Genomic DNA, 27,561 nt, shown 5'->3' with positions numbered 1-27,561 from the left:
CCAACACTTTAGCAGTATGCAAAGCCTTTTTTCAAAAAGAAAAACAACAATATCTACAGGACAAAAAAGCCATAGAAGGAAAAGGTGTGGATTTCAGCATGCTCCAACTCAAGGGGGGGTGGGGGTCTTTGAAGTTTCTCTACCACCACTGCCAAATTGATGATGTTTGCACCCGTGTTGTCTCGCTGCCGAATTGATGCTTGCACCCGTGCCCTCACCACACGCAAGATGTCACCCCCACTAATTCACAGGGGACAATCTTTTGTCTAATGGAAACCTGACACTGTGCCATCCATGTGAAGTACCTAACCACTACACTAAATAAAAGGTGCTCAACTCAATGTTCCCACACCTCTTCAATGCTCCATATGTCCACTCAGGGTAACTAAGAGATGAGGGATACCCAGGGCGTGTGAAACTCTGATAAACTCTTATGTTGAATGGTCCATCATCTCCACCTCCCTAGACAGTCCTCCCGTGGAAAGCTAAAGTCATCGGCCCTTCTGTGCTTTAAATTTACTTTGTAATTAGATGAACCATTTGTATCATTTTCTCTTCATTGCATGGTGGGTTGTTGATACACTGGGAAGCAGACAGTGCATGGACTGGATGTCCGTGATTATTAAGTAACAACATACATCCCAACTGTACCGATTTAGCAGAGCGGTGAATGGCATTGAAGTGGTACACCTCATGGAGTGTGGTCATGACTCCTTCATTATGTGCCGATGCCCCCTTGTTAAATGGCCACGCCCTCGTATCAATGTTCCTCTCGTCCCACTTCCCGCCGCTCCTAGGTGAGAGGTTTGCCACAGACATGATGTGCTATAGTATCTGATGCACAGCGTGATATTCTAACCCAAGTAGTCAGTGACAAAAAAAACTTCTTAATTTAATTAATATTTTTATTATCACAACTAAATATCTTTGCACATTTTAATGTATCCTCTTTTTGCCCTTGTAAAATAAGTCTTGTAGGTGTTTGAGGATTTTGCCCGCAGTATCAGTGTGGTTTAAACATGATCATGAGTTCACAGAAGAAAAATCACATTGTAAACTGATTTTGTAGCCAAGTCTATGTGAACTTATAGCAATCTAACACACATTAAGAAAGTGAAGTCTTGCAGAATATATTTGTGTTGACACATTAAGGCTCTTGCACCCTGAAAGATTCATGATGTTAGAATGAGAATTTTGAGATTTGTTTTTTACTTGAAGAAACACATTTTGTGCTCGAGTTTGATTTTGGGAAGACCAGTAAGGAGGGAATATGTCCTCAGTTAGTAGGTTAGCGCTAGTAGGTTTTGGACATACCTGGCTCATCACTCATGTTATCCCCCCACCCCCTCTTTCCTTTACTTTTTCACATCCCCAAGAGGGCCAAAGAGCCCAGCCAATTTTTATGTCTCATTTAAACTGTCACCCTCAGGATTAATTTTTCTAATGCACTTTTTTACACTTTAACCCCAATGAGTGTTCAGATATTTCTGCTTAATATTAAGCTAAGAAGAAATAAAAAAGCTGAGTTTCTTTCAAGAGACCCATATTTGGAACCTTCACCCATAATTCAGTGGTAAATGTCATACCAAGTCTTTTTGTAAGCGTACAATAATCAAGGGAGGTATTGATACTTCTTCATAATAATATCTCCTACAATCCATCCAGAGCTGCCTTAGACTCACAGGGAAGGTTCATGATTGTAGTGGACCTTTATCTACAAATGGCTTAGCTTCGATGCCAGGTGGAGCATGAGCTAGGACCTATAGGACCTGAGCTCCCCAATCTAATATCCATTTCAGTTATCCTAGTATAATGCATTTCTACCTTACCTAATCTAACTTATACCCCATTCATACTGCACAAAAATCCCGGGTTTTTGCCGGGGCGAGCTCAAACGACCCGGGTCTTGGTGCAGTATGAATGGTACAAGTCCAAAATCCCGGGTCTAAAAACCCGGGTCTTCAACCCGGGATTTATCGAGGGGTGATTCCCGGGCCGGACCCGGGTCGCCTGCACTATGAATGGTGCAACCCGGGTTTTTCAACCCGGGTTGCACAGAAAACATGCTGATTGGCTGTCTGCCTGTCTCTGGAGGATGATGTCATCGTTGGAAGCCCGTGGAACATTGTAGAAGCTTTTTAGGAGAGATGGTGGATGGTGTTCTCAAGCTAAAGCTGAAGCAGAAGCGTTTTTTACTGAAAAAATTGCTTTTAATAGTTTACAAAAACAGTGTTTATTTACAGCAGTTATGACACACTGGATGGAGGAAGATGTGCGTGAGCTGCTGAATGTCAGAGGGGAGGAAGAAATTAGAAGGCAAGTGACTGGGACTGTGAAGGATGCCACAGTGTACTACAACATTGCCAAAATACTCACACAACGTGGCATAAAGAGGACACAGCAACAAGTCCTGAACAAATTGAAGTCCCTGAAGAAGCAGTACACTAAAGTCCATGACCACAACAGGTGCAAAAGTGGCGCTGAAAGAATGGACTGGCCCTTTTATGACCAGTGCAATATGGTCTTTGGACATTCTCCTCTGACAAATCCAATTGCACTGTCATCTTCTAGCAATGTGGATGCGGCTATACCAACACCACCAGAGAGCACACAGACAAGCGAGACCGCTACGATAATAATAGAAGATTCTATTGAAGACACCCCAGAACTGGAGTGCTCTGCCACAACATATGACACCAACATTTCTTGGGAGGAATTGAACGATTCACAGCCATTCCCTGCTGCGCAAGTCGTTACAGAGACTTCGCAAGAAACGCAGCCAGAACCAGTGCCGGTGTCAAAGTCTATGCCAGGTCCCAGTTTACGCTTCAACAGTAAGTATCTTTAATAATCTCACATAATAACCAACCATATATACATACATTTATATCTACATAATTGGTAAAAAAAAGAACTGTATAAACAAAAGTCCCAAAAACAGAGAACTATATCAACAGAAATGCAAGCCAAATACCAAAAAATATATCTACATAACTTTAAAAAAATTAAAAAATGTTTGAACATAACTAAAAAAAAAGAGAAGTATATCAACATAAATGCAAACCAAACACTAATGTTTCTACATAACTTTAAAAAGAGAACTATATCAACAAAAAGCCCAAAAGACAAATATAATACACTCCAAAGTATTAAAACATCTCTACGCATATGTTGCAGTGTAAAACTACTGGGCAAGAGGGCGGAGGCCTCAAGCACATATCAGCTTACAACACTGCTTTTTTGTTCTGCCACATTATATATTCTAATTAGAGATGAGCGCACTCGGATTTCCTGAATCCGAGCCCACCCGAAAGTTGCCGATCCGAGTCGGATCCGAGACAGATCCGGGTATTGGCGCCAAATGAAAACTTGAAACCGAGGCTCGGAGTCATATTCCCGCTGTCAGATCTCGCGATACTCGGATCCTATAAATTCCCCGCTAGTCGCCGCCATCTTCACTCGGGCATTGATCAGGGTAGAGGGAGGGTGTGTTAGGTGGTCCTCTGTCCTGGTAGATCTCGTGCTGTGCTGTTTAGTTCTGTGCTGTGCTGTGCTGTGCTGTGCTGTGTTCTGCAGTATCAGTCCAGTGGTGCTGTGTGCTGTGCTCTGTCAATTTTGAGTTCAGTGGTGCTGCTGGGTCCTGTGCTGTGTCCTGTGCTCTGTGCTTCTAAGGGCATAGTTATTTCCCCAATATTCCCAAGTGTTTAAAAAATTAAAAAAAAGTTATAAAAAAAAATACAAAAAACTGATTAAAAAAAAAATTAATTACAACCAAATTTGCAAAACCAATCCTGCAGTATAAGCCCATTGGTACTGCAATATTACCAAGTTCACACATTCAGCAGTAAAAGTCCAGTGGTACTGCAATATTACAAAGTTCACACATTCTGCAGTATCAGTCCAGTGGTGCTGTGTGCTGTGCTCTGTCAGTTTTTAGTTCAGTGGTGCTGCTGGGTCCTGTGCTGTGTCCTGTTCAGTCCAGTGGTGCTGTGTCCTGTGCTCTGTGCTTCTAAGGGCATAGTTATTTCCCCATTATTCCCAAGTGTTTAAAAAATTTTAAAAAAATTATAAAAAAAAAAAAAAAAAAAAGTAATTATAACAAAATTTGCAAAACCAATCCAGCAGTATGAGTCCATTGGTACTGCAATATTACCAAGTTCACACATTCTGCAGTATCTTGTGCTACATATAATGGAGACCAAACATTTGGAGGATAAAGTAGGGAAAGATCAAGACCCACTTCCTCCCAATGCTGAAGCTGCTGCCACTAGTCATGACATAGACGATGAAATGCCATCAACGTCGTCTGGCAAGCCCGATGCCCAATCTCCTAGTATAGGGCATGTAAAATCCAAAAAGCCCAAGTTCTCAAAAGTAGCAAAAAGAGAAACTTAAAATCATCTGCGGAGAAATGTAAAGTTGCCAATATGCCATTTACGACACGGAGTGGCAAGGAACGGCTTAGGCCCTGGCCCGTGTTCATGACTAGTGGTTCAGCTTCACCCAAGGATCTTAGCCCTCCTCCTCCCCCCCCCCTACAGAAAAATTGAAGAGAGTTATGCTGTCAGCAACAAAACAGCAAACAACTCTGCCTTCTAAAGAGAAATTATCACAAATCCCCAAGGCGAGTCCAAGGGTGTTGGTGGTTGTCAAGCCTGACCTTCCCATCACTGTACGGGAAGAGGTCGCTCGGGAGGAGGCTATTGATGATGTAGCTGGCGCTGTGGAGGAACTTGATTATGAGGATGGTGATGTGGTTATTGAAAATGAGGCACCAGGGGGGGAAACAGCTGATGTCCATGGGATGCCCATCGTCATGCCTGGTCAGAAGACCAAAAAATGCACCTCTTCGGTCTGAAGTTATTTTTATCCAAATCCGGACAACCAATGTATGGCCATATGTAGCTTATGTAAAGCTCAAATAAGCAGGGGTAAGGATCTTGCCCACCTAGGGACATCCTCCCTGAAACGTCATCTGAATAACCTTCATAGTTCAGTGGTTAGTTCAGGAACTGGGGCTAGGACCGTCATCGGTACAGGGACACCTAAATCCCGTGGTCCAGTTGGATACACACCAGCAACACCCTCCTCGTCAACTTCCTCCACGATCTCCATCAGATTCAGTCCTGCAGCCCAAGTCAGCAGCCAGACTGAGTCCTCTTCAATACGGGATTCATCCGAGGAATCCTGCAGCGGTACGCCTACTACTGCCACTGCTGCTGTTGCTGCTGTTAGTCGGTCATCTTCCCAGTGGGGAAGTCGTAAGACCGCTAAGTCTTTCACAAAACAATTGACCGTCCAACAGTCGTTTGCCATGACCACAAAATATGATAGTAGTCACCCTATTGCAAAGCGTACAACTGCGGCTGTAACTGCAATGTTGGTGTTAGACGTGCGCCCGGTGTCCGCCATCAGTGGAGTGGGATTTAGAGGGTTGATGGAGGTATTGTGTCCCCGGTACCAAATCCCGTCGAGATTCCACTTCACTAGGCAGGCGATACCAAAAATGTACAGAGAAGTACGATCAAGTGTCCTCAGTGCTCTAAAAAATGCGGTTGTACCTACTGTCCACTTAACCACGGACATGTGGACAAGTGGTTCTGGGCAAACGAAGGACTATATGACTGTGACAGCCCACTGGGTAGATGCATCCCCTTCCGCAGCAACAGCAACAGCTGCATCAGTAGCAGCATCTACAAAATGGCTGCTCGTGCAAAGGCAGGCAACATTGTGTATTACAGGCTTTAATAAGAGGCACAACGCTGACAACATATTAGAGAAACTGAGGGAAATTATCTCCCAGTGGCTTACCCCACTTAGACTCTCATGGGGATTTGTGGTGTCAGACAATGCCAGTAACATTGTGCGAGCATTAAATATGGGCAATTTCCAGCACGTCCCATGTTTTGCCCACACCATTAATTTGGTGGTGCAGCATTACCTCAAGAGTGACAGGGGTGTGCAGGAGATGCTTGCGGTGGCGCGCAAAATTGCTGGACACTTTCGGCATTCAGCCAGTGCCTACCGCAGACTAGAGGCACATCAAAAAAGCATGAACCTGCCCTGCCATCACCTCAAACAAGAGGTTGTGATGCGCTGGAACTCCACCCTCTATATGCTGCAGAGGATGGAGGAGCAGCAAAAGGCCATTCAGGCTTACTCAGCCACCTACGACATAGGCAAAGGAGTGGGGATGCGCCTGAGTCAAGTGCAGTGGAGACTGATTTCCGTGTTGTGCAAGATTCTCCAGCCGTTTGAACTTGCCACACGAGAAGTCAATTCCGACACTGCCAGCTTGAGTCAGGTGATTCCCCTGATCAGGCTGTTGCAGAAGCAGCTGGAGAAAGTGAGGGAGGAGCTGTTAAAGCATTGCGATCCAACAAAGCATGTAGCTCTTGTGGATGAAGCCCTTCGTACGCTTTGCCAGGATCTGAGGGTGGTCACTCTTTTAAAGTCAGAGGAATACATTCTGGGCACCGTGCTCGATCCTCGGTTTAAAGCGTATGTTGTTTCTCTGTTTCCGGCGGACACAAGTCTACAGCGGTGCAAAGACCTGCTGGTCAGAAGATTGTCCTCTGAAGAAGACCGTGACATGTCAACAGCTCCACCCTCATTTTCTTCCACATCTATGGCTGCGAGGAAAAAGCTCAGTTTTCCTAAAAGAGCCGCTGGCGGGGATGATGATAACATCTGGTCCGTACTGAAGGACCTGCCAACCATTGCAGACATGTCTACTGTCGCTGCATTGGATGCTGTCACAATTGAAAAAATGGTGGAGGATTATTTTGCTGACACCATCCAAATAGACATGTCAGACAGTCCATATTGTTACTGGCAGGAAAAAAAGGCAGGTTGGAAGCCCCTGTACAAACTGGCTCTATTTTACCTGAGTTGTCCCCCCTCCAGTGTGTACTCGGAAAGAGTTTTTAGTGCAGCGGGGAACAGATAGTACAGAGGGACCTGTGGTTGTGGAGTCCAGCGGGGACGAATTGATAATGTGTGAGGAGGAGGAAGTATACACTGTAGGGGGAGAGGAATCAGAGGTTGAGGATGAGGACGACATCTTTCCTCAGTAGAGCCTGTTTAGTTTGTACAGGGAGAGATTAATTGTTTTTTTGGTGTGGGGGCCCAAACAAACCAACCCAAACAAACCAATCATTTCAGCCACAGTTGTTTGGTATGCCCTGTCGCTGAAATGATTGGTTTGTTAAAGTGTGCATGTCCTATTTCAACAACATAAGGGTGGGTGGGAGAGCCCAAGGACAATTCCATCTTGCAACTCTTTTTTTGGCATTATGCGACCATTCAACAGTCGTTTGCCATGTTCAAAAAGTAAAAGAAAATGTCAACAAATTAAAAAAATTAAATCAAAAGTTAAATGCCCTGTCATTATTTAAAACAAGAGGTATTGACGTGCTAGAATTAGTGTAGTGTTAATATGTCATAAACACTACACTTGGAACTTGGAGGAGATATTGTGGCCCCGGTACCAAATTTAGTACCGGGGCCACCCCACTACGCAGTCCAGATACTTGTTTGGTGGAATTCTGACCAGTTGAGGCAGGGTGTATTTATTATATTGTGGCCCCGGTATCAAATTGGGTACCGGGGCCACCCCACTATGCAGTCCAGATACTTGTTTGGTGGAATTCTGACCAGTTGAGGGTGTATTTATTATATTGTGGCCCCAGTATCAGATTGGGTACCGGGGTCACCCCACTACGCAGTCCAGAATTTTCTTTGGGGGAATTCAGACCCGTGGAGGGTTTTTTATTAATTATATTGTGGTGACCACTCCTCTACGCAGTCCAGGTACATTTTTTGGTGCAAATCATACAAGTTCAGGGTTTTTAAATTATATTGTGGTGACCACTACACTACGCAGTCCAGGTACATTTTTTGGTGCGATTCAGACCAGTTGATGGTTTTCTTATTATATTGTGGTGACCACTCCTCTACGCAGTCCAGATACATTTTTTGGTGCGATTCAGACCAGTTGATGGTTTTCTTATTATATTGTGGTGACCACTCCTCTACGCAGTCCAGGTACATTTTTTGGTGCGATTCATACAAGTTCAGGGTTTTTAAATTATATTGTGGTGACCACTCCTCTACACAGTCCAGGTACATTTTTTGGTGCGATTCATACCAGTTGATGGTTTTCTTATAATATTGTGGTGACCACTCCTCTACGCAGTCCAGGTACATTTTTTGGTGCGAATCATACAAGTTCAGGGTTTTTAAATTATATTGTGGTGACCACTCCTCTACGCAGTCCAGGTACATTTTTTTGGTGCGATTCAGACCAGTTGATGGTTTTCTTATTATATTGTGGTGACCACTCCTCTACGCAGTCCAGATACATTTTTTGGTGCGATTCAGACCAGTTGATGGTTTTCTTATTATATTGTGGTGACCACTCCTCTACGCAGTCCAGATACATTTTTTGGTGCGATTCAGACCAGTTGATGGTTTTCTTATTATATTGTGGTGACCACTCCTCTACGCAGTCCAGGTACATTTTTTGGTGCGATTCACACAAGTTCAGGGTTTTTAAATTATATTGTGGTGACCACTCCTCTACGCAGTCCAGGTACATTTTTTGGTGCGATTCATACCAGTTGATGGTTTTCTTATAATATTGTGGTGACCACTACTCTACGCAGTCCAGGTACATTTTTTGGTGCGAATCATACAAGTTCAGGGTTTTTAAATTAGATTGTGGTGACCACTCCTCTACGTAGTCCAGGTACATTTTTTTGGTGCGATTCAGACTAGTTGATGGTTTTCTTATTATATTGTGGTGACCACTCCTCTACGCAGTCCAGATACATTTTTTGGTGCGATTCAGACCAGTTGATGGTTTTCTTATTATATTGTGGTGACCACTCCTCTACGCAGTCCAGATACATTTTTTGGTGCGATTCACACAAGTTCAGGGTTTTTAAATTATATTGTGGTGACCACTCCTCTACGCAGTCCAGGTACATTTTTTGGTGCGATTCACACAAGTTCAGGGTTTTTAAATTATATTGTGGTGACCACTCCTCTACGCAGTCCAGGTACATTTTTTGGTGCGAATCATACAAGTTCAGGGTTTTTAAATTATATTGTGGTGATCATTCCTCTACGCAGTCCAGGTACATTTTTTGGTGCGATTCAGACCAGTTGATGGTTTTCTTATTATATTGTGGTGACCACTCCTCTACGCAGTCCAGATACATTTTTTGGTGCGATTCAGACCAGTTGATGGTTTTCTTATTATATTGTGGTGACCACTCCTCTACGCAGTCCAGATACATTTTTTGGTGCGATTCAGACCAGTTGATGGTTTTCTTATTATATTGTGGTGACCACTCCTCTACGCAGTCCAGGTACATTTTTTGGTGCGAATCATACAAGTTCAGGGTTTTAAAATTATATTGTGGTGACCACTCCTCTACGCAGTCCAGGTACATTTTTTTGGTGCGATTCAGACCAGTTGATGGTTTTCTTATAATATTGTGGTGACCACTCCTCTACGCAGTCCAGGAACATTTTTTGGTGCGAATCATACAAGTTCAGGGTTTTTAAATTATATTGTGGTGACCACTCCTCTACGCAGTCCAGGTACATTTTTTTGGTGCGATTCAGACTAGTTGATGGTTTTCTTATTATATTGTGGTGACCACTCCTCTACGCAGTCCAGATACATTTTTTGGTGCGATTCAGACCAGTTGATGGTTTTCTTATTATATTGTGGTGACCACTCCTCTACGCAGTCCAGGTACATTTTTTGGTGCGATTCACACAAGTTCAGGGTTTTTAAATTATATTGTGGTGACCACTCCTCCACGCAGTCCAGGTACATTTTTTGGTGCGAATCATACAAGTTCAGGGTTTTTAAATTATATTGTGGTGATCATTCCTCTACGCAGTCCAGGTACATTTTTTGGTGCGATTCAGACCAGTTGATGGTTTTCTTATTATATTGTGGTGACCACTCCTCTACGCAGTCCAGGTACATTTTTTGGTGCGAATCATACAAGTTCAGGGTTTTTAAATTATATTGTGGTGACCACTCCTCTACGCAGTCCAGGTAGATTTTTTTGGCGCGATTCAGACTATTTGATGGTTTTCTTATTATATTGTGGTGACCACTCCTCTACGCAGTCCAGATACATTTTTTGGTGCGATTCAGACCAGTTGATGGTTTTCTTATTATATTGTGGTGACCACTCCTCTACGCATTCCAGGTACATTTTTTGGTGCGATTCATACAAGTTCAGGGTTTTTAAATTATATTGTGGTGACCACTCCTCTACGCAGTCCAGGTACATTTTTTGGTGCGAATCATACAAGTTCAGGGTTTTTAAATTATATTGTGGTGATCATTCCTCTACACAGTCCAGGTACATTTTTTGGTGCGATTCAGACCAGTTGATGGTTTTCTTATTATATTGTGGTGACCACTCCTCTACGCAGTCCAGGTACATTTTTTGGTGCGAATCATACAAGTTCAGGGTTTTTAAATTATATTGTAGTGACCACTCCTCTACGCAGTCCAGGTACATTTTTTGGTGCGATTCAGACCAGTTGATGGTTTTCTTATTATATTGTGGTGACCACTCCTCTACGCAGTCCAGATACATTTTTTGGTGCGATTCAGACCAGTTGATGGTTTTCTTATTATATTGTGGTGACCACTCCTCTACGCAGTCCAGGTACATTTTTGGTGCGATTCATACAAGTTCAGGGTTTTTAAATTATATTGTGGTGACCACTCCTCTACGCAGTCCAGGTACATTTTTTGGTGCGATTCATACCAGTTGATGGTTTTCTCATTATATTGTGGTGACCACTCCTCTACGCAGTCCAGGTACATTTTTTGGTGCGAATCATACAAGTTCAGGGTTTTTAAATTATATTGTGGTGACCACTCCTCTACGCAGTCCAGGTACATTTTTTGGTGCGATTCATACCAGTTGATGGTTTTCTTATAATATTGTGGTGACCACTCCTCTACGCAGTCCAGGTACATTTTTTGGTGCGAATCATACAAGTTCAGGGTTTTTAAATTATATTGTGGTGACCACTCCTCTACGCAGTCCAGGTACATTTTTTGGTGCGATTCATACCAGTTGATGGTTTTCTTATAATATTGTGGTGACCACTCCTCTACGCAGTCCAGGTACATTTTTTGGTGCGAATCATACAAGTTCAGGGTTTTTAAATTATATTGTGGTGACCACTCCTCTACGTAGTCCAGGTACATTTTTTTGGTGCGATTCAGACTAGTTGATGGTTTTCTTATTATATTGTGGTGACCACTCCTCTACGCAGTCCAGATACATTTTTTGGTGCGATTCAGACCAGTTGATGGTTTTCTTATTATATTGTGGTGACCACTCCTCTACGCAGTCCAGATACATTTTTTGGTGCGATTCACACAAGTTCAGGGTTTTTAAATTATATTGTGGTGACCACTCCTCTACGCAGTCCAGGTACATTTTTTGGTGCGATTCACACAAGTTCAGGGTTTTTAAATTATATTGTGGTGACCACTCCTCTACGCAGTCCAGGTACATTTTTTGGTGCGAATCATACAAGTTCAGGGTTTTTAAATTATATTGTGGTGATCATTCCTCTACGCAGTCCAGGTACATTTTTTGGTGCGATTCAGACCAGTTGATGGTTTTCTTATTATATTGTGGTGACCACTCCTCTACGCAGTCCAGATACATTTTTTGGTGCGATTCAGACCAGTTGATGGTTTTCTTATTATATTGTGGTGACCACTCCTCTACGCAGTCCAGATACATTTTTTGGTGCGATTCAGACCAGTTGATGGTTTTCTTATTATATTGTGGTGACCACTCCTCTACGCAGTCCAGGTACATTTTTTGGTGCGAATCATACAAGTTCAGGGTTTTAAAATTATATTGTGGTGACCACTCCTCTACGCAGTCCAGGTACATTTTTTTGGTGCGATTCAGACCAGTTGATGGTTTTCTTATAATATTGTGGTGACCACTCCTCTACGCAGTCCAGGTACATTTTTTGGTGCGAATCATACAAGTTCAGGGTTTTTAAATTATATTGTGGTGACCACTCCTCTACGCAGTCCAGGTACATTTTTTTGGTGCGATTCAGACTAGTTGATGGTTTTCTTATTATATTGTGGTGACCACTCCTCTACGCAGTCCAGATACATTTTTTGGTGCGATTCAGACCAGTTGATGGTTTTCTTATTATATTGTGGTGACCACTCCTCTACGCAGTCCAGGTACATTTTTTGGTGCGATTCACACAAGTTCAGGGTTTTTAAATTATATTGTGGTGACCACTCCTCTACGCAGTCCAGGTACATTTTTTGGTGCGAATCATACAAGTTCAGGGTTTTTAAATTATATTGTGGTGATCATTCCTCTACGCAGTCCAGGTACATTTTTTGGTGCGATTCAGACCAGTTGATGGTTTTCTTATTATATTGTGGTGACCACTCCTCTACGCAGTCCAGGTACATTTTTGGTGCGATTCATACAAGTTCAGGGTTTTTAAATTATATTGTGGTGACCACTCCTCTACGCAGTCCAGGTACATTTTTTGGTGCGATTCATACCAGTTGATGGTTTTCTCATTATATTGTGGTGACCACTCCTCTACGCAGTCCAGGTACATTTTTTGGTGCGAATCATACAAGTTCAGGGTTTTTAAATTATATTGTGGTGACCACTCCTCTACGCAGTCCAGGTACATTTTTTGGTGCGATTCATACAAGTTCAGGGTTTTTAAATTATATTGTGGTGACCACTCCTCTACGCAGTCCAGGTACATTTTTTGGTGCGAATCATACAAGTTCAGGGTTTTTAAATTATATTGTGGTGATCATTCCTCTACACAGTCCAGGTACATTTTTTGGTGCGATTCAGACCAGTTGATGGTTTTCTTATTATATTGTGGTGACCACTCCTCTACGCAGTCCAGGTACATTTTTTGGTGCGAATCATACAAGTTCAGGGTTTTTAAATTATATTGTAGTGACCACTCCTCTACGCAGTCCAGGTACATTTTTTGGTGCGATTCAGACCAGTTGATGGTTTTCTTATTATATTGTGGTGACCACTCCTCTACGCAGTCCAGATACATTTTTTGGTGCGATTCAGACCAGTTGATGGTTTTCTTATTATATTGTGGTGACCACTCCTCTACGCAGTCCAGGTACATTTTTTGGTGCGAATCATACAAGTTCAGGGTTTTTAAATTATATTGTGGTGACCACTCCTCTACGCAGTCCAGGTACATTTTTTTGGTGCGATTCAGACCAGTTGATGGTTTTCTTATTATATTGTGGTGACCACTCCTCTACGCAGTCCAGATACATTTTTTGGTGCGATTCAGACCAGTTGATGGTTTTCTTATTATATTGTGGTGACCACTCCTCTACGCAGTCCAGATACATTTTTTGGTGCGATTCAGACCAGTTGATGGTTTTCTTATTATATTGTGGTGACCACTCCTCTACGCAGTCCAGGTACATTTTTTGGTGCGAATCATACAAGTTCAGGGTTTTTAAATTATATTGTAGTGACCACTCCTCTACGCAGTCCAGGTACATTTTTTGGTGCGATTCAGACCAGTTGATGGTTTTCTTATTATATTGTGGTGACCACTCCTCTACGCAGTCCAGATACATTTTTTGGTGCGATTCAGACCAGTTGATGGTTTTCTTATTATATTGTGGTGACCACTCCTCTACGCAGTCCAGGTACATTTTTGGTGCGATTCATACAAGTTCAGGGTTTTTAAATTATATTGTGGTGACCACTCCTCTACGCAGTCCAGGTACATTTTTTGATGCGATTCATACCAGTTGATGGTTTTCTCATTATATTGTGGTGACCACTCCTCTACGCAGTCCAGGTACATTTTTTGGTGCGAATCATACAAGTTCAGGGTTTTTAAATTATATTGTGGTGACCACTCCTCTACGCAGTCCAGGTACATTTTTTGGTGCGATTCATACCAGTTGATGGTTTTCTTATAATATTGTGGTGACCACTCCTCTACGCAGTCCAGGTACATTTTTTGGTGCGAATCATACAAGTTCAGGGTTTTTAAATTATATTGTGGTGACCACTCCTCTACGCAGTCCAGGTAGATTTTTTTGGTGCGATTCAGACTAGTTGATGGTTTTCTTATTATATTGTGGTGACCACTCCTCTACGCAGTCCAGATACATTTTTTGGTGCGATTCAGACCAGTTGATGGTTTTCTTATTATATTGTGGTGACCACTCCTCTACGCATTCCAGGTACATTTTTTGGTGCGATTCATACAAGTTCAGGGTTTTTAAATTATATTGTGGTGACCACTCCTCTACGCATTCCAGGTACATTTTTTGGTGCGAATCATACAAGTTCAGGGTTTTTAAATTATATTGTGGTGATCATTCCTCTACACAGTCCAGGTACATTTTTTGGTGCGATTCAGACCAGTTGATGGTTTTCTTATTATATTGTGGTGACCACTCCTCTACGCAGTCCAGGTACATTTTTTGGTGCGAATCATACAAGTTCAGGGTTTTTAAATTATATTGTAGTGACCACTCCTCTACGCAGTCCAGGTACATTTTTTGGTGCGATTCAGACCAGTTGATGGTTTTCTTATTATATTGTGGTGACCACTCCTCTACGCAGTCCAGATACATTTTTTGGTGCGATTCAGACCAGTTGATGGTTTTCTTATTATATTGTGGTGACCACTCCTCTACGCAGTCCAGGTACATTTTTGGTGCGATTCATACAAGTTCAGGGTTTTTAAATTATATTGTGGTGACCACTCCTCTACGCAGTCCAGGTACATTTTTTGGTGCGATTCAGACCAGTTGATGGTTTTCTTATTATATTATGGTGACCACTCCTCTACGCAGTCCAGGTACATTTTTTGGTGCGATTCAGACCAGTTGATGGTTTTCTTATTATATTGTGGTGACCACTCCTCTACGCATTCCAGGTACATTTTTTGGTGCGATTCATACAAGTTCAGGGTTTTTAAATTATATTGTGGTGACCACTACTCTACGCAGTCCAGGTACATTTTTTGGTGCGATTCAGACCAGTTGATGGTTTTCTTATTATATTGTGGTGACCACTCCTCTACGCAGTCCAGATACATTTTTTTGGTGCGATTCAGACCAGTTGATGGTTTTCTTATTATATTGTGGTGACCACTCCTCTACGCAGTCCAGGTACATTTTTTGGTGCGATTCATACAATTTCAGGGTTTTTAAATTATATTGTGGTGACCACTCCTCTACACAGTCCAGGTACATTTTTTGGTGCGATTCATACCAGTTGATGGTTTTCTTATAATATTGTGGTGACCACTCCTCTACGCAGTCCAGGTACATTTTTTGGTGCGAATCATACAAGTTCAGGGTTTTTAAATTATATTGTGGTGACCACTCCTCTACGCAGTCCAGGTACATTTTTTTGGTGCGATTCAGACCAGTTGATGGTTTTCTTATTATATTGTGGTGACCACTCCTCTACGCAGTCCAGATACATTTTTTGGTGCGATTCAGACCAGTTGATGGTTTTCTTATTATATTGTGGTGACCACTCCTCTACGCAGTCCAGATACATTTTTTGGTGCGATTCAGACCAGTTGATGGTTTTCTTATTATATTGTGGTGACCACTCCTCTACGCAGTCCAGGTACATTTTTTGGTGCGATTCACACAAGTTCAGGGTTTTTAAGTTATATTGTGGTGACCACTCCTCTACGCAGTCCAGGTACATTTTTTGGTGCGATTCATACCAGTTGATGGTTTTCTTATAATATTGTGGTGACCACTCCTCTACGCAGTCCAGGTACATTTTTTGGTGCGAATCATACAAGTTCAGGGTTTTTAAATTATATTGTGGTGACCACTCCTCTACGCAGTCCAGGTACATTTTTTTGGTGCGATTCAGACCAGTTGATGGTTTTCTTATTATATTGTGTTGACCACTCCTCTACGCAGTCCAGATACATTTTTTGGTGCGATTCAGACCAGTTGATGGTTTTCTTATTATATTGTGGTGACCACTCCTCTACGCAGTCCAGGTACATTTTTTGGTGCGATTCACACAAGTTCAGGGTTTTTAAATTATATTGTGGTGACCACTCCTCTACGCAGTCCAGATACATTTTTTGGTGCGATTCACACAAGTTCAGGGTTTTTAAATTATATTGTAGTGACCACTCCTCTACGCAGTCCAGGTACATTTTTTGGTGCGAATCATACAAGTTCAGGGTTTTTAAATTATATTGTGGTGATCATTCCTCTACGCAGTCCAGGTACATTTTTTGGTGCGATTCAGACCAGTTGATGGTTTTCTTATTATATTGTGGTGACCACTCCTCTACGCAGTCCAGGTACATTTTTTGGTGCGAATCATACAAGTTCAGGGTTTTTAAATTATATTGTGGTGACCACTCCTCTACGCAGTCCAGGTACATTTTTTGGTGCGATTCAGACCAGTTGATGGTTTTCTTATTATATTGTGGTGACCACTCCTCTACGCAGTCCAGATACATTTTTTGGTGCGATTCAGACCAGTTGATGGTTTTCTTATTATATTGTGGTGACCACTCCTCTACGCAGTCCAGGTACATTTTTGGTGCGATTCATACAAGTTCAGGGTTTTTAAATTATATTGTGGTGACCACTCCTCTACGCAGTCCAGGTACATTTTTTGGTGCGATTCATACCAGTTGATGGTTTTCTCATTATATTGTGGTGACCACTCCTCTACGCAGTCCAGGTACATTTTTTGGTGCGAATCATACAAGTTCAGGGTTTTTAAATTATATTGTGGTGACCACTCCTCTACGCAGTCCAGGTACATTTTTTGGTGCGATTCAGACCAGTTGATGGTTTTCTTATTATATTGTGGTGACCACTCCTCTACGCAGTCCAGGTACATTTTTTGGTGCGATTCAGACCAGTTGATGGTTTTCTTATTATATTGTGGTGACCACTCCTCTACGCAGTCCAGGTACATTTTTTGGTGCGATTCATACAAGTTCAGGGTTTTTAAATTATATTGTGGTGACCACTCCTCTACGCAGTCCAGGTACATTTTTTGGTGCGATTCATACAAGTTCAGAGTTTTTAAATTATATTGTGGTGACCACTCCTCTACGCAGTCCAGATACATTTTTTGGTGCGATTCATACAAGTTCAGGGTTTTTAAATTAAATTGTGGTGACCACTCCTCTACGCAGTCCAGGTACATTTTTTGGTGCGATTTAAACAAGTTCAGGGTTTTTAAATTTTATTGTGGTGACCACTCCTCTACGCAGTCCAGGTTCATTTTTTGGTGCGATTAAGACCAGTTGATGGTTTTCTTATTATATTGTGGGGACCACTCCACTACGCAGTCCAGAAAGATACCTCGTTGCAACGTTTTGTACTAATAACAATATTGTGAGGTGTTCAGAATACACTGTAAATTAGTGGAAATGATTGTTATTGAATGTTATTGAGGTTAATAATAGCGTAGGAGTGAAAATAAGCCCAAAAACTTGATTTTTGAACTTTTTATGCTTTTTTCAAAAAAAATCCGAATCCAAAACCTTAAATCCGAACCAAAACCTTTCGGCAGGTGTTTTGCGAAACAAATCCGAACCCAAAACCTCAAGAAAATCCGAATCCAAAACACAAAACACGAGACACCAAAAGTCGCCGGTGCACATCCCTAATTCTAATGTATGTTTTACTGTGTTTTTTTCTACGTACAGTTTACAACGTTCCTAAAAAACGCAAAAGGCCCAACAAAATGGACCAAGCAACTAAAACAATGACATGATGGATCAACTGCGGGAGATGGACAGCACCATGAGGGAACACGAAAATACACAACTGCAGCGTTTCATGGACAATGAGCGGGAACTGCAGGACTCTTTCCTCATGCAAATCATGAACATGCAGGAACGCGTGTTACGCGAAAATCGTGAGTGTGTTATGGGATTCATGGACAGACTCCTCTCACGGGTGCAGGCACCTCCTCCAAGTCCTTACTATTATGACGGACATTATCCTATGTACCAGCGGGGGCAACCCATGTTAGGCAACAATAACCCTCCAAACCTGGTACAGAATACACAACATGCTCAACCTATGGGTAACCCCAACATAGAATACCCACCGGGTTTTCCACTCCAAACCACTCCACCACCAGAAATGCCACAATATAGGCAATTGTAATAATCATGTTTTATGGTCAAATGTTTCACTGTTAATTGTTATCATGTATGTTACGTGTGATCTGGAATTACACCGTTAGCTTCTCATATATATATATATATAACGTGAAAAGCAAATTTGCACTTAATGTTTGGGCACATTTGTGTCTTCGGTTTACTACTTATGTATATATTTTATTTTTTCTACATGCAAGTAAGCACTTTTATATTGTGTCATTTTATATTTTTTTGTGAAGAGACATATGGGGAAATATGTACAAAACAAAATACAATATGTGAAATAAACATATATTTTTTATTTTTACATTTGTGTGGTACATTCAAACAAGTGAGGTCAAATTGGCAGTGAGGGTGGTCCTAATAAGTTCAGCAGAGGTATTGGTGCGCTCTCCTTCAAAAGTACTGGAGTCCACTGACAGCACTGGCATTTCAGATTCCTGCACATTCCACTCAGGTAGAAATTGCTCTTTTTGAATTTCACAAATGTTATGTAAAATACAGCAAGCAGCAACCACGTGGGGCACAAGCTTGGTGTCAATGTGAACAGCGCCAACGTCCTTTCAAGCGCCCAAAAGCATATTCCACCACCATCCGAGCAGAGCTGAGGGTATGTGTAAACCGGATCTGTTCCTGAGACAGGTGATGTTGCTGAGTGAACCCCTTCATCAGCCAGCGCCTCAAAGGGTAAGCAGCATCCCCAATGATGTGTACCGGTATCTCCACACCATCAACAAACGAAAATTTCTGTAAATAAAAACATGCAGTTTCACGTCACCATGTTTAAAATATTGGTCAAATAACGCAGTACACTTGGTACTATATGGTGAAAATGCATTTTGCAAGTGTTACATCTGTATATAAAAAGGGGCAGTAAATACATACAATATTGATAGCAAACAATAGTATATAAGCTTCAATTACAAAAACATCATACAACATTACACCGATATTTACCTCTCTAGGGAACAGCCAGCCATCTTGTCTTTCCTCAGCAATTTGGTAAAGGTCCGAATTTGCTAGAACTCTGGCGTCATGGGAACGTCCAGGCCACCCGATGAAAACATCTGTGAAACTAACATAAAAAAAAACATATATAAATATGTTTTACAATACGCATTACACATGGCACAGTCACATAAAAAAAAAACCTAAAAAATGCTTACCACAGCCTGCAGAATGATGGAATGCCAGCCTTTGCGGTTGTAGTAATCTGCATGGTTGTCTGTGGGGGCAATGATGGGGATGTGTGTCCCGTCTATGGCTCCAGCACACTGTGGAAACCCACGCTTCAGGAATCCTGCAATTGTATCATCCAGGCGCTGACCTTGCGGTAAGGAGATGAAGCGATGATACAGGGCTTCCAGCAATGCCGTGGTGACTTCATGCACTAGAGTGCACACCGTGGATATCCCCACTCCAAACAAGCAGGAGATTGTCCGGTATTCTCCAGGGGTAGCATACCACCACAACACAATAGAAAGGCGCCTACATGGTGGAATAGGTTTCCCAAAGTTAGTGGCCTTCCTGGAAAGTGCTGGGGTAATAAGGTCCAGCACATAGTTAAATGTCCCACGTGACATTCTGAAGTGTTGCATCCACTGCTGTTCCTCAAACGCTTCCACACTAGACCAGAAATCTCCGTGGCTACGCTCTCTGGCACGCATGGTTCGGTTACTGGCAGCACTGAATCTCAAAATTGAGGCGATGCTGGCCCTGAGAAATGCTCTCCTCCTGCGCATATACAGACACCGAGTTTTCTTCTGTTGTGCCATAAACTTCGCCTTCCTCCTCCTGAACTGGGACTGTGCAAGAGTGCACAGTGTCAGCAGCTGCAGCAAACCCTCATTTGCTGCATAAAACAGCAAAAAATACTAGTAAACATGAACTCTGGGCTACACAAAAGTGAGTCGTCGGCCATGATGAAAAATAATGTGGTAAACAATCACCACCCACTTTTGCATCATCTTTATGCGTCAACAAACCAGTCACCTTTCAATGACATCACTGTTTTTTAGCCAATGAAAACTGCTCTGGTGATGACTCCCACAAATTGCCAGGGCACAGACTTGTGCAGTATGAATGGGGTCAACCCGGGAAATTCCCGGGTCCGAGGTGCAGTATGAATGGTGTTTCTGAGCTGGGACGCTCCGAGACCCTGCAAAAACCCGGCTTCAAAAACCCGGGATATTGCAGGGGCGGCAGTATGAAAGTGGTACTAGTGGTGGATTCTCATTGTTGCTCCCTCGTTTAAGTTGCTGATCTGATGAATGTGGAATCAGTCTGAGGCAGATATCTGTGAACGGAGGTCAGTCTGTATCTGCTAAATTCCCTAGATACATGAGCTGAAAACACAGCTCTTTCCCTCATGAAGCATTGGTATTAGCTGAAACGCCGGACATACAGATACTTAGCTTTTAATTGACTATATTCCTTCGGGCACAAGTTGATGCGTGAGGTGCCCAGCTGGAGTCAATTGACCAACTGTCATGAGATAGATGAGGCGCCATATATGAAACATATGGAGTTCTTTATCCCCCGCCTGTGTCATGGATCAATGCAGGAATACAGCTAAGGAGCCACGAATAAGGTGAAAACATTCAATGTTTATTTGCTGAAGAGTATAAACAGAAGATGTAATAATGAGCTTTGCAGTAATTACCAGGTACTGTTAGGAACTCCCTAGCCAGCACAGTGAAACTCGGAGTCTACTCCGAAAGCTTGGTGTTCGCTGGAGCCCCTAGTGGTGGGGACAGACTTGGCCGCAGGCTGACGGAGGGTCGAGAATCGTATACTAGCTAAGGAGAACCCAGGAGTGGAATGATTGGCGGACAGCAGCATAGGGATCCGGCAGGGTAAACCAAGGTCAGAGGTCACAAGCACACGTTCGGAATCCAGGGACAAGCGAGAGATCAGGGGCACAGGCAAAGGAGCAGAATCCGGAATACAGGCAAATAGTCAGGGTCAGAAGCGTAGGTTCGAGGTCCAGGAACAAGCGAGGGTCATACACGGGAGGTCGGTCACAGGTTAAACACCAAATAGAGAGAGCACAAGCAGGCAGCAGAACTGTGAACAGGACGCTATAACCGGCAGTGAGGTTCAGTCCTCACTGCCTTAAATAGTACCAGGGGTCAATCAGAACAGAGCCCTACTAGCACTCACAGGAATAGCCTAATGCTAATTACTAATGGCCAATGAGGCTACAGGATATCCATCAGGAATATTCAGCCAGGTGACTGCGTGATAAATTACTGGCATACAGCCAGTAGAAGTGTAGCAAGGCCTCCTCAAACAGCCACTATTGGCTGAGTACTGTGCCCCCTGTGCGCATGCGCCCGGCTGTCTGACAGCTGGCCGGGCGCTGCGTGATGTAATCTCTGGCGTACCGGTTGTTGCCTAGGCAACCGGGACGTCGGGACCGGAAGTGGCGTCCCGGTCGCCATAGCGACGGCCGGGACAGGAGCTGGGAGACAATGAGAGTCGCGGCCGCCACGACTACTAACAGGTACATGGCTGTTGCAGGTAAACAGGAGGTATGGAGAGATCCCAAGCAGCAAGTGCAGGGAAGTACAGAGGTAAATACCAGGTTCACAGATGATGCAGGTAAGCAGAATGTATGGAGAGATCCCAAGCATCATAAACCCAGGAGCAAAGCAGAAGGAAGTAAACAATGTAACAACAGGATGTGACAACAATAACCAACAATGTATGCTGGGAGTGACAGGTTTAAGAAGGGACACACCCAGGTGCAAGGAATAATTACAGAGCAGGTTAACACCTGATACAAACAAGTAAGGCACAATAGCAGCACCTCTGGTGAATAGAGGTACTGCTGCAACACAGAAAAAGAAACACAAATAATAAAGTCCAAAAGTCCAGGAGGCATGTGGTTACAGCCTGATAGACACATTTGTGAACCTTAGGGAGTTGGGTTTGATGTGCACGTCCATGTCTGAAGCTCTAATAGTCCTGATTCCTAAAGTAGTGAAGGACCCTTTGTTCCCTGACTTTTACAGACCTATATCTCTATTAACGACAGATGTGAAGATCTTGGCAAAAATATTGCTGATACTCCTTAACCAAGTAATAGATGAGATTGTACACACCGATCAGACTAGTTTTATACCAGGTAAATCAACGACCATCACTTTACGTAGACTCTTTTGTCACTTGCTACTGTCCCATCTGGCGGATAAAGAGGCAGTGGTGGTGTCATTAGATGATGCCAACGCCTTTGATTCCATGATGTCGAGTTACTTATGGGCAGTATTACTGAAATTTGGCTTTGGGCCGATCTTCATTCAATGTGTGAAACTGCTTTATTCCTGTCCCAGAGCTAGAGTATGTGTTAATGGCTTTGTGACTAGAGGCACAAGACAGGGCTGTCCCTTATTGCCTTCTCTTTTTGTTCTGGCCATTGAGCCATTGGCGTGTGTCATTAAAGCACATCCAAATATCTGTGGGCTGACGGAAGGTGCTAAGATAGACAAAGTCGCCCTATATGCTGATGAGATGCTGCTTTTCTTGTCTCATCCTCGTGGTTCCGTCCCCGAGCTTTTTAATTGGGATAAGTCTTGTGTGTCTCTGATCAAAGGACCCTACCCATCAGGTCTAGTTTTACAGACCCCTTTAAAGTTGACCCCCATATTTAAATACCTATGTATAAGTGTCTCCAGTGAATCTTCTACATCAAATTGATTACAGCCGAATTCATGCTTGGAGACAGTTGCCACTGACAGTTACTGGCCAAATTAATTTGGTAAAAATGATCCTTCAGCCGTAAGTTTCTATATGTATTACAACAATCGTCAATTTATATACTCCAATCTGTTTTTCGTATGATTGACAGTTTTAATTTCTCATTAGTGTGGGTAAATAAACCAGCTTGTATCAAGTTTACTACCTTATGTAGATCCCAGTGGCTGGGGGGACTAGCCCTACCTAATATGTGACTTTATTATTTTGTCTCTCAGTTAGTACATATTAACATGTGGCTGCAGTCTCTTGGAGTCTTGGACCTTCATGATCTTTTAGTCTCCAAAATGGGCTCTAAGCACTCCAGAGCCCAGTTTCTCTTAGCTGGTAGATGATCTATAGGTGATCCTTCCCTGGTAACACAGGCTCTAAGGATTTGGCAGGCTTCTCTTAAAATTACAAATAATTCTGGTTATGATCCTAACACCCCATTGTGGTATAATTCAGATTTTGATGAACTGGTAAAAATGGGGAAGCTGACCTAGGAGAGATTAGTGATAAGGTTTGGGGTGATATGTTAGAAAGTTTATATCAAGTAACTACCTCTGCCAGATTCAATTTTTCTTCCTACATAGGGCATACCTCACTCCCCTCCAACTCTCCAAATTTGGTGGTAGACAGCTAATTCATTGCCCCAGATGTCAGAGCGCAGGAGAGGACTTTTGACATATGATATGGAGCTGCCCAGTGGTGTAATCCTTCTGGCAAGAGGTGGGAAATGTATATTAAAATTAGATGTGTGAATATCCTACATTAATTCGCGATTGTGTTTATTTGGCTTGGATCTAAACAAGAAAACAAATAGATTTATTAGGTAACTTGTCAATATCCTATCTATGTTAGCGAAAGTGATCATTGTCAGATTTAGGATGGCTCAGGAGGGCCCTATTCTAAAGGACTGAAATGCTCTTGCAAATTATACTGTAGGACACGAACGGTTAATAAATATGAGAAAATTTGGTATAGGTGGAGGATTTTTCCTTATGTTACGGAGGGACTGCAGAAGATATATGGTACTATGCCCCGGACAGATGCCTAGCCACTACTATTTTAATATTCGGTCATTATTATTATTATTATTATCATTTATATTTATGCTTATTTTTAAATGATAAAGACCACTTTTTTTTATCACTAAGGACACTTCACAAAAGCAGAAAATATTAAAATGTTTTCTTTATTCTTATATTGCATGCTTAACCACCAATATTTCCTGATTTACACTATGCTTAAATATTGTAAGTTTGATTTTATGACAGTGTTACTAACACTGTGTGGGTTTAGCTTTAGTTTAATGTTGTTAAGGTTTTTTTAATAATGTAAAAAATTTCAAAATTTGCTTAAATTAAAAACAAATGGCTTAGCCTTGGAATATGCTCCTAACACCTACCAAAGTAATTCGGTGGAGGAAGGGGGGGGGCACAAATGTCTCTTAAAATCAAATTAACCTGCTCCTTCTTGTGATGCAAGAAAATTGTCCTCCCCTCAGTAAACTGCACAGATTATATTATTCATTGTGTGTGAAACATGACTCTGGTTAAAACTATATGCACTATTCAAGTCCAAATAAACTCCAGGATAGAAATTCTAATTAGTAGTTCATTACTCCCCAAAACACTACTTGAGGCCACTTCTGCGCTATTTAGCCTTTGTCACCCTTTCTCTACCCACCTGAACTGATGGCTAAACCATTATTTCCTTCTCAATCAGTCACACGTCAGAGTACCCAAGCCGGCCATTCAAGAAGTTTTCAACCTTTACATGACAGATAAAATCACTATATGGGAGGCTCATAAAGCCACTATTTGGGGCAAACTAATCAGTCTAAGATCGTTCTTAAAGGATAGCTTAACACACTGCTCTCTAAGACAGCAGCCACAGTGTTTAACTCTAAATTGAAGGCTGAAAACTCATGTAACGGTTAATTTTATAAAAAAAAAAAAAAAAAAAAAATAATGAATTAATTCCAATCCATCTATTCCTAAATATATAAAATCGCTGACACTTGAGCTTTTTACCAATATTTGCAATCCTGTGGTCTACCTAAATCTCCCCAAAACATTTAGCATCCCTTCACATAGATATCACTACTGAAGAGACTGACAATGCTATAATCCCTAAAATCATCATCTGCCCCTGGTTGAGGTGGCTTTATGGTGCACCCCTATATAAAATATAATGGCATACCAGCATCACTCTTAGTTTCCCTTTTTAAGTCTTTGCTTCAAGATTGCAAGTATCACCCTAGTTCAACTCAAGATTATCATTAATGTAGACCCAAAATTATTTGCAAAGGTCTTGGCTTCATGTCAGGTTTATCGCCGGTCACCAAGCAACAGATAACACCAGAGTTATGACCAATTTAATTGTAAACATTACCAAAATCCCCACTTTGATTCTAGCCCCGGATGCCGAGTAGGCATTTGATAGAGTGAGCTGGAACTTTATGCTACAGACTCTGGTCTGTATGGGTTTTGTTGGTAATTTTGTGAATGAATTTCTCTCTTTATCATTATCCTAGACTACAAACTCAGTATCTGGTTCCTCAACATCCTAATTTGAAATAATAGACATCAGGACTTGCTATTGTCATGGAGCTTCTAGTAGCAAAAATTAGAGCTAATCCTAATCTCAGGTATCTGCATGTGACCAAGTGAAAACAATACATTATGAGTATTGATCATGTGTGTGTCTGCTTTATCCCTCAATACAGAGATTCTGGTGGGTGTGGTCAATGTTTGGAATATAAAGCAGGCGTTTTATATAATTGATTTAGTGGAGGCTTTGAAGTTTACATATATCTGGGAAACCCCTCATCAGCTATTTATATAGCAGTACTAATTCTGCAGTGCTATATAACCTCTCTAACTGATAAATATAAACTGGGAAGCTGGAAAGAGGAAATAAAAAAAATAATTAAAGTACTCGTACTGGCCCATGTGGCTGCACCATTAGCCTGCCCCAGCTGTCGACATGCAATGGAGCCTGGGAATAACAGCTACATAGAAAGTGACTTTTTCACCCTACCCAGGAATGCGGATCAACATGAATATAAATTGCAGTGCTACTATGTGTAGTAATTATGAATTATGATTACAGTGAATCTAACCATTCAACAACAATGGTTTAACTCATGACCTGCCAAACGATTACCTGGTCTTGCTTAACCAAGAAGTCAGAATGACTGGTGTGCCTAGATGTCTCACTTTGTGATGCCTACCGTATGCCCAACCACCATGTTGGCTGAATATGCCACAACCCAGGAAGAAGCAAGCACAGGTTACAGTTGTAATCGGTGTATCATGTAGAGATAGTGTCACGGCTAAGGATATTATTGGATCCCCAACCTCTACATAGGTGGTAAAGCAGAGGGTGGTGGAGACAGAACACGCTGGGATAAGTGCAGATGAGAGTCACAATGAAGAAATACACAGACGAGGGAGTAGTGCTGCAACTTTAGTATATTGTTCAATGGTGCAAAAGCAGTAATAAGTATTGTACAACTCAGCTATGCTGAGTACACAGAAACTCATAAATAAAATAATCAAAGCAGTACTTCAGGTGGTAACCATAGGCAACAGCATGCAAACAAATACAGTTCAACCCTGAGATGATGATGATCCAGAACACTTGACACCTTGTAACATCAATATCAATAGAGAAGAATCACTGACACAGCTTGAAAGTCCGATGAAGATAGTATAGATACTTGGCTGATCCAGATGGAATGTGATTCACTTAAGCAGGTAGTTGCAGGTAATATAATGGTTCTTTATCAGCGGAACAACAGATGTATATAGTCCAAGTACTAGAGACACGCAAGGAATGTTGCTAGAAGTACAGCATGACAATAGGAATCCAATACACGAAGAAACATAGGTTCATCACTTGATAGAATAGCAGCTGATATCGCACAGAACCTGATTAACAGAGCAGCTCCTAACTCGGCAATAATACTTGATAATAGTCCAGCAATACTAACAGCAGAATGACAATAATAGCCGTGCCGGACCAGAACCACAGATGAGCAGAACTTGATTGTAGTTCAATAAGAATTATAGACTGCCGAGCAGAGAGGTAATAAACCCAATCAGTATGCACAGATAGTAATAGGCAACTCACAGGACAGTTCAATGTGCAGATAAAGTTCAAGTAATGATTGCAGCTAGCAATGAACCATGAACTGGTATTCAGCGGAGCCAGATAGAGATCAGCGATGACAGGCGATCTCGGCAACTGATAACATCCAGAAGACACTCAGAGGATAAGGTATACAGCCAGAACCCACAGCAGGGTAAGTAACATGAAGATCAGGCAATGAGTCCCTGATCACAAGAGGTTGAAATAGTCTTCAGTAACCAATAAGCTTCAGAAGGAGGTTCCAATTAGGAAAATAGAAAACAGCCATGAACAGGTAGAGACTCTGAAACGGGAGACAAGCACCAACATAGTTCTTTAAAGGGCAAGTCACACAGCAGCACCTAGTTATGGGAGCGGTGTGTGACAGATAGACTGCACAGAGTCAGGTTACAAGTAAAACAAAATAGATCTATGGTAATATAATAGATATAGCAA

The 27,561-nt window shown here is 42.1% G+C and overlaps 1 long non-coding RNA gene across 1 annotated transcript in view; it reads left to right on the top strand.

Moving 5' to 3' along the window:
• The first annotated feature begins 23,566 nt into the window (after positions 1–23,566).
• LOC142141350 (uncharacterized) overlaps positions 23,567–27,561 on the top strand; it is a 42,224-nt gene continuing 38,229 nt past the window's right edge. Inside the window, exon 1 of the long non-coding RNA XR_012688652.1 lies at positions 23,567–23,697. This is a non-coding gene — a long non-coding RNA (uncharacterized LOC142141350). The remainder of the gene's footprint in view (positions 23,698–27,561) is intronic.

The sequence above is a fragment of the Mixophyes fleayi genome, chromosome 2 (genome assembly GCF_038048845.1).
Source record: "Mixophyes fleayi isolate aMixFle1 chromosome 2, aMixFle1.hap1, whole genome shotgun sequence".
Lineage (NCBI taxonomy): Eukaryota > Metazoa > Chordata > Amphibia > Anura > Limnodynastidae > Mixophyes > Mixophyes fleayi.
The sequence above is the reverse complement of the archived record's forward strand: the minus strand, read 5'-3'. Positions and strand labels throughout refer to the sequence as shown.